At 40.3% G+C, this 10,491-nt stretch overlaps 1 protein-coding gene across 1 annotated transcript in view; it reads left to right on the plus strand.

The window, feature by feature from the left end:
• LOC128875596 (arginine kinase) overlaps window positions 1–10,491 on the plus strand; it is a 24,864-nt gene that overhangs the window by 5,871 nt on the left and 8,502 nt on the right. The window lies entirely within an intron of this gene.

A 10,491-nucleotide genomic window follows, 5' to 3' on the forward strand; every position in this document is an offset into this window, starting at 1 on the left:
AACTGGACACCGATTAGTTGTGGGAATTAACCGTCAGGAATTTGCGAGGGCGTTTAAAGCGCCATTCTCCATGACATTGACGTTTGACCAGTCGAGGAACCTAATTCCTTGAAATGTTCTATGCTTTCCGATAGGAATAAACTTATTTTAAGAGATAACAGAGTAAAGAATATTATTATTAAATATTTGAGATTACAGTATCGAAAAGCAAATGCATCCATTGTCTTAAAAGACCATTATCTCCTCGTTGACAGACATTTGTAGTTAAATATAGCAGCTAACCGGCATTCATGACCTCAGCGAACTAATTTATCGTCCACGAGCACGCGGAGTTGCTCTCTAATCGCGAATTTCAATTGCAAATTAATCGTTCACGATCTCCGATGATCGCTCTCTGGCTCGTTAACTCGATTTCCATCAAAAGTCATTCGCGATAAATCTCGTACTCCGTTATGAACGATTTTCATTCGAAATCCCTTTGACTGAGGAATTACTGCAATTTATATTTTATGAAAAAGGACTTTTAACTTTTTATGTATATCAAAATGTATGTATGTACAAATGTATTATGTATATGTATTTTATTGTTATTATTCGGACAGATTACAAGTGTGCTTGATAATCACAGTAGAAGAAGACATACAGATAATTTTTAATGTCTATCAGGTTCAGACCTGCATGTATACAGATTCGTTATAGTAAAAATCAGATCAAGAACTTGGAAGGTTGGTAACGTAGTTTAATGTTTAAAGTACAGTTGTATTTTATATATATATACAAAGCATATTAACAGCCATACATTTTGCTTATTGTCATTATTCTGACAGAGTGAGAGTGATCTTGATGATTACAGTAGAAGAAGACATACAGATAATTTTTACCGATTCGTTATAATAAAAATCAGATCGAGAACTTTGAAGGTTGGTAATGTAGCAGAATAACAAATAAACGTATCTGTTTAATCTACAGTTACAAATTAATAGAAAAATAATTTCTACAGAATTAATTTCTACACCAGATAAATCATATCTACAGCTTTGAATTTTCCATGAAATTTTCGCTTGTTTAATTGAACGTTGAAAAATTTGACGAGATTTGGAAATCGGGGGTAGTTGGTCGAGTCGATTGTCGCGGAAGTGGCGGTACCGTTTGCTTGGAATTCGCATAATTCGACTCGACTCGTACGAATTAGCGGAGCAAGCCTGAAACGGTTGCATCCGGCGAATCGCGAGACTTGTCCGCCGCCTGGTTCATTTCCTACACCGTTACAATGAGACAACGCTCCCCACGTCTCTTCGAATAGCCGGCCATTGTCCCAGTTGCATAGAAATTGTCGAAAGCACCGAGTACCCTCGATTTCGACTGCTCTTCTCGTATTCCGTTCGACAAATTACCGTAGGTCGTGACAGTATCGCTCTAAAACATCTGTAATTGTATCGATCCCACGAATTGCAATTGAAATCTTATTTAACAGAGAAATTTCCCAATCTTGAAACAAGACTGTGCATAAAAAATTTTTAACGTTCAGATTAAAGAAGGATAGAAAAGTAGGAAAATATTTATCCGCTTGTATTTTCTCTCAACTGTCTTCTTCTTATATCGTGAGAAAATAATAATTAACCAACTGTTTGATTAATGTCTCGATAATGAGATATTACACGGTTGAAATGTTACATAAGCGAACGGGTTTGTTTATAAACTCGAGGAGTTCAATATTTCCATGGTTTTTCTCTTTTAAGGCGGTAAATAGTAATACATGCCGACGAAATATTGTCGGCAAATATTAGTTCTGGATAAAGTGTCTTCGAATGATAATGTGGAACGACCTTTTTTCTAAATGGACTCAATGTTTACATTTTCGTGGAAGCCTACGCCACATGGCATCATTCCCATGTAAGAGTGCAATTACTCATTGCCAGGCTCATAACCGTGACGTCCTTCGAGTGACTGTTCCTCGAATCGCTTTTCAAGGAATCCTTCGATTCTCGACATAAACGGCTGGGTTAACGAACCTGCCCTAGATTCAACTTTTTATCTTACACTAAACGCAACTTCTAATTTAGGAAAATTAATTTTTTAAATCCCATAAGCGCAATCTTTAAATACAAGTAAATCTTGCAAAATCACTACATTGATTACCATTTTGATTATGCAATAAAATCTGATAAAGCGACGGAGACGCCTTATCTCTTTTTAATACCGTACCGATAACGCGTGGTTATTTAAAACTCTGGTGATCTCAATCGTCTCGAACAATCGTGGCAATCTTTGCAAAATTAACGATAGTTATTAAAAAATTAGTCCACGTGAGGAAATTTTTTTTTATTATTTACTTACACTGTGAATCATTACTGGTAAAAAAAAAAAAGTATGGGACTGACACTGTTCTAAAATTTGAAATTTCAAATACGACATGATACGTATATCTATATTTCTTCGTGTGCACTCGGTGGAAAGTCGAATCGATTGGAAACAGTGTTCCGCAATTATTTCGAAAATCCATCGTCTGGCTCCCTCTCGAATTTCTATTCGAAACGGATCCAGGTGCCAATGGCCCGTTGGCGCAATAGGATGTTACAATCGGCATTCCCGAGCATATTTAAATCTAGCTGTACACGATTTTTAGAGTGCACGTTGCGTAATCCTTTTTTTTTTTTTTCAACCCGCCTAGAGAGTGGCAAATCGAATCGTCTGCATTACCCGCGCTTGAAATTCTCTCGTCGTTCGATTACGCTTGCTCGAGAACCCCGATTGGATTTGTTAATTAACGAATGGGACTGTTATTTACGCCTAATGTCGACCGTACGAACGGTAACGCGAAGAATACGTTTCTGTCGAAATAATTATTTGAACGATTTACTTGGACAAAGAAAAAAAAATATATATATATACAGGGTGTCCCAAAAGTCGGGGAGGAGCCGGAAATGGGGGGTAGCTGAGACGATTCTGAACAACAATTTCCTTTGCAAAAATGTCGGATGGGGCTTCGTTAAGGAGATATTAACCGAAAACCCCGACCAATCAGAGCGCGCGTAGACCGTTCGAGCGGCCGCGGTAGCGAAGGCTACGCGCTAGGCGGCAGCGCTTGTACGCGAACAAGTGACTCGACGTGCATCGAAGGACATTGACGCTGCCGCCTAGCGCGTAGCCTTCGCTACCGCGGCAGCTCCAACGGTCTACGCGCGCTCTGATTGGTCGGGGTTTTCGGTTAATATCTCCTTAACGAAGCCCCATCCGACATTTTTGCAAAGGAAATTGTTGTTCAGAATCGTCTCAGCTACCCCCCATTTCCAGCTCCTCCCCGACTTTTGGGACACCCTGTATATACATGTCGAATTGAGTAACCTCCTCCTTTTCGAAGTCGGTTAAAAAGGAGAGAGATTATTTATGTGTTGGAATAAATTAGAGAGTCCTTCGTTTCGCGAATTTCCAACCGTAAAAAATCGAGCCACGACAGGAAAAAACCGAAGGTCGTCGATCCCCTTATCGTTCGATCATAATTTTGAGAGACGAAGAACAACTACAGGGTATTTGCACTGTCGTGCGCGTTATCTAAGGCTCGATAAGTCGACAGTGCGCGGTATTACCAGAATTTTATCGTACGTTTTATCGAGACGTTCTGGAAACTTGAGCCCCTTAGATCGTAATCGCCTTTATACATGTACACCCTAACCTCTTCTCTCCCTCTGCCTCCTGTCTCGCGATTGTCCTCGAATTGCGTCACGTTACGCCTGATAAAACACGCCCGATCTTCGCTGCGAACCAATCGGGCCGCCGCGCATCGAATATTGCAATTAGCGAGTTCCGTCGGCACTCGTAAGCTCGGCCATTCGAGAAAAAACTGGAGAACTGCGAGTGATCCTTAACCGCGTACAGATTCCAGCTACAAATTGCCAACAGTAATTAGAGACGAGAATGAACGTTAAAAGGAACGTGCAATGAAAAACGCGCGGAGAAACAACTTTGCATGTTTCACAGTTTCGAGAGAAAAAAAAAACCTTAGAAATTGAAATATCTTAACAGTTTACCGACTGGTAACGGTTGGACATGTAATTCAACTTAACATTCTTTTATTTTCATAGCATCAGTGTTACATGGTATTAGGAGGACCAGAAAGTAATGTCGTTTCTGCAGATGTCGATACTTGTTTATCATTTATCGGATCATTGTGTGCCAATTGATTTTTATCGATCCGAGTTTGAAAATTTCCACACTAGATAGCAAAAGGTTGTTGGTGAAGAGTGCGAACACAATTGATGAAAAATAAAAACTCATTATGAATTTACTTGCTAGAATTTAATGTAAAAGAAACGGCATTACTTTCTGGTCTCCCTAATATTTATTTCTATTGGATTCGTTTTCAGATTAACACGTTGATCGCCATGTCACCCATGTATGGGTGACAGTGCTTGTCACTGAAGAACAAACAAAATTAATTTTGAATGTTCGGTAACAAAGGAAATAAATTTGAATTAAATTCTTAAACTTCGATGAAGTTGTACAAAGAAATACCACAATAAATGCTTCGTTATGTAGCTTCCAATAGTCTAGAAAGAAAACTTAATCACGATAGAAATTTTCAAGAGTATTAGTCTGGCAGTCGACGTGTTAATGCGTAGGTAATAGTGTTTCAGAGTTCATATAATAATAGAATCGTGTAATTCTACCTTACTTAGTAATAGATAAGTAAATATCAGTTCCCATGGTAAAAAGTCGATTAATAGTCTACCAATCGGTAAAGAGTTACCACTCGACATAAACTTGGTCACTGTTCCACGATACTCTGCGCGTCCCATTCGCAATCTTTTTTCGGCGTAATTTTTCACCGACCGACGCGAAGCAACAAGGGTTCGACGATTAATTAGTACGGAGTAAAGTAATGAGTGAAAGATCGGACGAGACGATTGCGGTGTTCCCTTCCAGAAGGAAAAAAATCGCACGAACGCGCGCACGCCCGAAGCAGGAAACACAAGTGGCCGACAAGGTGACCAACCAGCCAAACAAAACGAAACAATGAAAGCAAAGTGTCTGCGTTTACCCAGGGCGCGTGTTGTTTCTCCCCGTGGCCTCGTCGCCCTTTCATCTCGTCGTCGAGTCTTTTCAACGCTACGCGAAAAAAAAAAGCTTCGAAGGGGCAGTGAAGAGACGAATCGTTACTTCCCGTTTTCGCTCCGCTACAGTCTCTCTTCAAACGCCAACGTTCGCGGTAATGAGCCTCCGCTTCAAAAGTTGGACATTAAACGAGCGCTACTGAAACTAGATACTCTGGAACACGACTTCCCTTATGTAATTCAAACAAAATTTAGGGGACATTTGTAGGTCAAATTTCGTTCAAACAATTGCTGACATGGAATTTAGATACAGTGCCACTCTGAACTTTCCATTTATTTACAATTCCATTTATTTACAATTTATTTACAATTCCATTTATTTACAATTTATTTACAATTCCATTTATTTACAATTTATTTACAATTTGTAGGTGAAATTTCGTTCGAACAATTGCTGACATGGAATTTAGTTACAGTGCCTCTCTAAACTTTCCATTTATTTACAATGGAAATACAACTTTTAGTCTTATTTTATTAGGTTGTCCGAAAAGTTTCTTTCGTTTTATTAATAAGTAATACATAGACGATATTTTATGTCTAATGTTACATTATTGAATTGTGTACGATTCATGTTGCTCCCCATTACTATTACAACATCGATATCTAAAAAATTAGATTGTCTATTTATGTAAGCACTCCCACACAAAATAATTGAGTGCAAATTACGAAAGGAACTTTTGGGACAACCTAATATATCGAGGACAAAGAGTAGAATCTACAACGTTGGCGCTGATCAAACATCGAATCCAAGTAAGTTATTTGCCTGTTCGCTCTGGGACAAAACACTGAAACGTTGAATAATGCATCGTGACCGTGATACACGGCGAGTTTATACGCAACGATTTGAGTGCGCTTTTTAGCGCGCTACCATTCGCGACTCGTCGCTTACGGTCGACGAGTCTTGGGAGAGTTTCATAGACAACTTGAACGAAGAAAATGACATCTTACGATCGTTCACACCTCCATCATTGTTCGGGCCAGACTCGTACGATAATCATACGCATTTGCCAGCCGCCAATCTGCCTCGTTCATCGCCTATAAAATTGCGTGTTCGCATACAGAGACGTTACGTTAGCTACGCACTATGGGATCCGACGCGTCTCCCGCGCACCTTGGCTCGTTCCCTTCGTCATTACCCACCGTCGATGACGTCGAAACAATTTCGACAATCGACAATGATAGACAATTTACATTCACGGTTCGAATCGCCTCGTGTATTATCCAATCCTCGATATAATCCTGAGAAAATGTCGACGAAACGAAAATAACGAATGACTCGTTACGGCTGCGCCCAATGTTATCGATTTTCAAATTCAATTCCCTCGAACGCGAGGCCTTGCACAGGAAAATTGTATTGCGCATTTTTTCTTCGCTTCTGCACGAAGAATCGACTTATTAGCGTGCATTCAACGGAGTACAGCGAAACTTGATTGTCGGTATGAATAGCCGCGTCACGCGCAATTTGTTCGCGAACCTGTTAGGCTTACACTCGTGTCGTTCAAGTTTTATCTCTTTAGGGACGAATTACTTCGTTAGAAATAAATAAATTCGAGTTTATGTTTATTTAGAGGCGCGACATTTATTTTACGACACCTACTATTTGTTTTCGACGTGTATTGTTCAAACTCGATCCCACGTTTCAGGAATATGACGAATAAAAATGTATACGCAGCATATTTAATTCGTAGGATTGTTTGCACGTAATGATTGTTCGCCTCGCTTGAATTCACGGCACTTCAATTATTCAGAGAGCTGCATTCGCAACTGGAATATATAAATCGTTCCTTTTCTGCTGATCATAACAATTTATTGATTTTGGCTGGGACTACGCTTCGACGCTATTATTTCAACTCGATATGTTCACGGACGAGTAGAAACATCGTGTTTCGTAAACAGTTATCGACGGTAACGATTGTTATTCAGAGGAAGGAAACTTGGTTAGGAAATTATAGAATAGGAACCTGACTTCATTTTTTAAATGAGACTGAATCTTGCTATCTTATATGTATATATATATATATATATATATATATATATATATATATATATATATGTAAATAATTGTAAATTGTAAACTGTATATATATTATTATTATTATTATATATTTTTGTATATAATATATATATTATACATATTATATATAATTATATTTAATAAAATTATATGTAATATATATATATATATATATATATATATAATAATAATAATATATATACAGTTTACAATATACAATTATTTACACACACATTTACAATTTACAGTTTTAGTTTTCAATCATTTGTGTTGTCGTGGCCGAATTCGAGTTCCCCAATCTCGATCTAGAAGTTCTCGATACACCGGTTCCGTCGTTTCCCGATCGCCGTGAAAAATGTAGAAAGTGGCAAATCGCAAGGCTCCGCTAGAAATCGCGGAAACATTTGGACGGCCAAAGGGAAAAAGAAAGAAAACGAAATCGGATAGCATGCAACCTTGTCTTCGATACACACGGTGAAGTCACGCTTCGAGAAATTCTTTATAGACCCACCGCTATGGTTCGACAGCATATACTCGTGTGTCAAGATCGATTCAGAAAAATTGCTTCGGTTTGTGTACATTAGATGAACCCTTTGCACTCGAGGCCTTTTTATCTGATATCTCCCAGCAACTTTCTTAGCATTCTATTGCCATAAATTCTAAGCTATCTAGATTTGAGATTAAGATTACCTTTACCTCACCGACAATCATTTTATCGACACTTCGACCTTCAAAGAAATTAAACCTGAAGAAACATTAGGTATCGTAGATTTGCTATTTGAAACCTAACGATGACCGAGAGTCTCTCGAGTCCAAAGGGTTAGACCAAAAGAAATTCCATTAAAAAATTCTTTCCTCAAGAGTTTCCTTAATCGAGTAGAGGAATAATGAAACATTCTTGGAGTTACGCTAGAGACCTCATCGGTACAGTACTTCCGTCGATCCAGTGGTCCGGGCGTAATGCGACCTGTGTATCGTCTCTCGAAGCTGACAATGAGTAACACACGAAGCACGCCGGGGCGCCGTGTGTTAAACGTCATACGTTTCGCGAAGGGGTGGGAGGGAGGGGTGTCCGAAAACTGCGACGATTCAACCACTCCGGACGGTTGTTGCGTGAGTTGCGTGCGATTTTCTACGCACACGTAACGCGCGCTGGAGGCTGCCAGCTGGTGTGGGTGTAGGTGCGTGCTATCGACCGGGTATCCTTCCGTGCTGGACGCCGGTGTGCCCCACCCTGAAGCGAGTTAGCGAAAGAAGGAGAGCGAATGCTCGCGAGTAAGACGGGGATGGAGCGTGTCGCGGCCGCTGGAACAGAGAGAGACAGACACGCGAACGCGAAACGGAACGCGACGAGTGCTGGAACAAAAGGACAGACACCGCGAAACCGAACGAAAAACCGCATAGATTCGATCGGGTAAATAAGACGTCCTTCGGTACGCGTTCCTTAAAAGAAGTACAAAATTGTAGAAACGTGTTCGTTTCGTCTGAAATTAACGAGCCCAACGGAATCGTGGATCCTGCACGGGGGAAAGAGCGAGACGGGACCGCGAAAAGGGGGAAAGCCGTGGTGGAACGGAGAGAGGAATAACGACGAAGCGACAGGAGTAGAAAGAGAGACGCTAACCCGGCGGGATGAAAGTGAAAGAGACGGAGAACCTGTTCGGCGGTGGGGACGAGCGAGACGGGTGACGAGGGAGCGAGACAGAGACAGAGAGAGAGAGATCACGGGCACGTAGAAATGCCTCCTGCTTAGTGATAGCGTAGAGACTGTAGTGTTCGCATCTTACACACGGCGCGCTGGAACGTTTTCACGGTGACGATAACGCGCCGAAAGAAAGTTCGATCTCGCGGTAACAATAATCGGTTACGTTGAGACGCGCCCCGAGATTCGTACGAGCGCACGGAACGTTGTAAACACACGCACAAAAGGAGAGACCGGAGGCGCAGCCGGCATTTGGGCCTTCGAAGGATACGCGAGATAAATAGAGAAACAAAGAGGTGTACCTCTCGCTCAAAACCGGGAAATAAAACTTGTCCTACGGGAGCAACGAAAACGCACAACGGCTGACATTTTTTTTACAGTGTTCTTTTTCGATCAGTTCTTTTACGCGTGATTCCCCCCCCCCGATCGTCGATATTCCGTTTCCGTTTCTAGAACGGGTGAGTATGCCTGAGATGGGCAAAGTTTTAGTCGAATAACAATTTATTTTAGAATATTCCTACGTGTTCGGTGTAAAGTATCTTATTGTATCGTTCAAATTCCAAAGAAATTGATAAAAAATGTTAAATCCGTGATTCTATGTGTTGTATAATTATTTGATAGTATCTTTTATTTATTGTACGGCTATCGTTTTAATCAAACTGGTAATCTTAATTAATTTGTTACACATTATCTTCGATACTTCCAAGAGCAAGAATAAGATCACCTTGAGCTTGTTTATCCTTATCCTCGATCTAGCATTTTTATTCGGATAAAAATTTTGCTCGGCTCTGGCGTTAGGACTTCACGATTGCATCGGCTGATCTTAATATTTCCTTTTCACGCGGTTCATTTAATTCATACGAGGTGGATCTCGGGGTAGTTCGAATCGGAAGTTCGTCACACTCGACATCGATTGATAGTGTTTCCCGGGGACACACGCAGTCCTCGTTTTTATTTTCACCCCGGGGAACAGGAAAGACAGTAATAATAACGCGCGACGCATTGATCGCGATTGTCGCCCGGCGCCCCTACAGTTTTCACCTGTTCTCGAGGCTCTGTCTTTTTGCTTTTTATTCGGTTCCCGTTTTATTTTATTCAACGGACACGGATCGACGAACGCCGCGATCCGATCGTGCAAACGTGAATAATCAATTATCCGATCAACCGTGTCTGAGGAAACGAGCGCCTTGCGGCGAGCAACTTCGATATACTACGTTGGTCGGCCGGTGCAATCGAAACTACGTTGCTCGAAAACAATTGGAGGATTTTAATATTAACGAAGGCAGACGCGATCTAGACATTCTACAGCAGTACATCCATATTCATACGTATACAGATATAAATTAATTTCAATTTGACAAAACTTGTGATACGATGCCATGTTAAAATTAATGTGCAGGGTGCGAGGAGATGAAGGCATCGAATAAATATTTTTAGAGATGTAATTCAAACGAACAAATTATGTGGTACAAATATATTTGTTGTAAGTGTAGTAATGGAGATTTAAAAAACGGCCAGAAACTTATATATATTTTGATCCAAATTTGTTTAGATAAATTCATCTACCTATGATACATAATCAGTTTTATTCTAATATCAAGCCTTGCCTGATACGAGTACATATAATTACATCCAAATTTGTTTAGATAAACTCATCTACCTAT

The sequence above is a fragment of the Hylaeus volcanicus genome, chromosome 4 (genome assembly GCF_026283585.1).
Source record: "Hylaeus volcanicus isolate JK05 chromosome 4, UHH_iyHylVolc1.0_haploid, whole genome shotgun sequence".
NCBI lineage: Eukaryota > Metazoa > Arthropoda > Insecta > Hymenoptera > Colletidae > Hylaeus > Hylaeus volcanicus.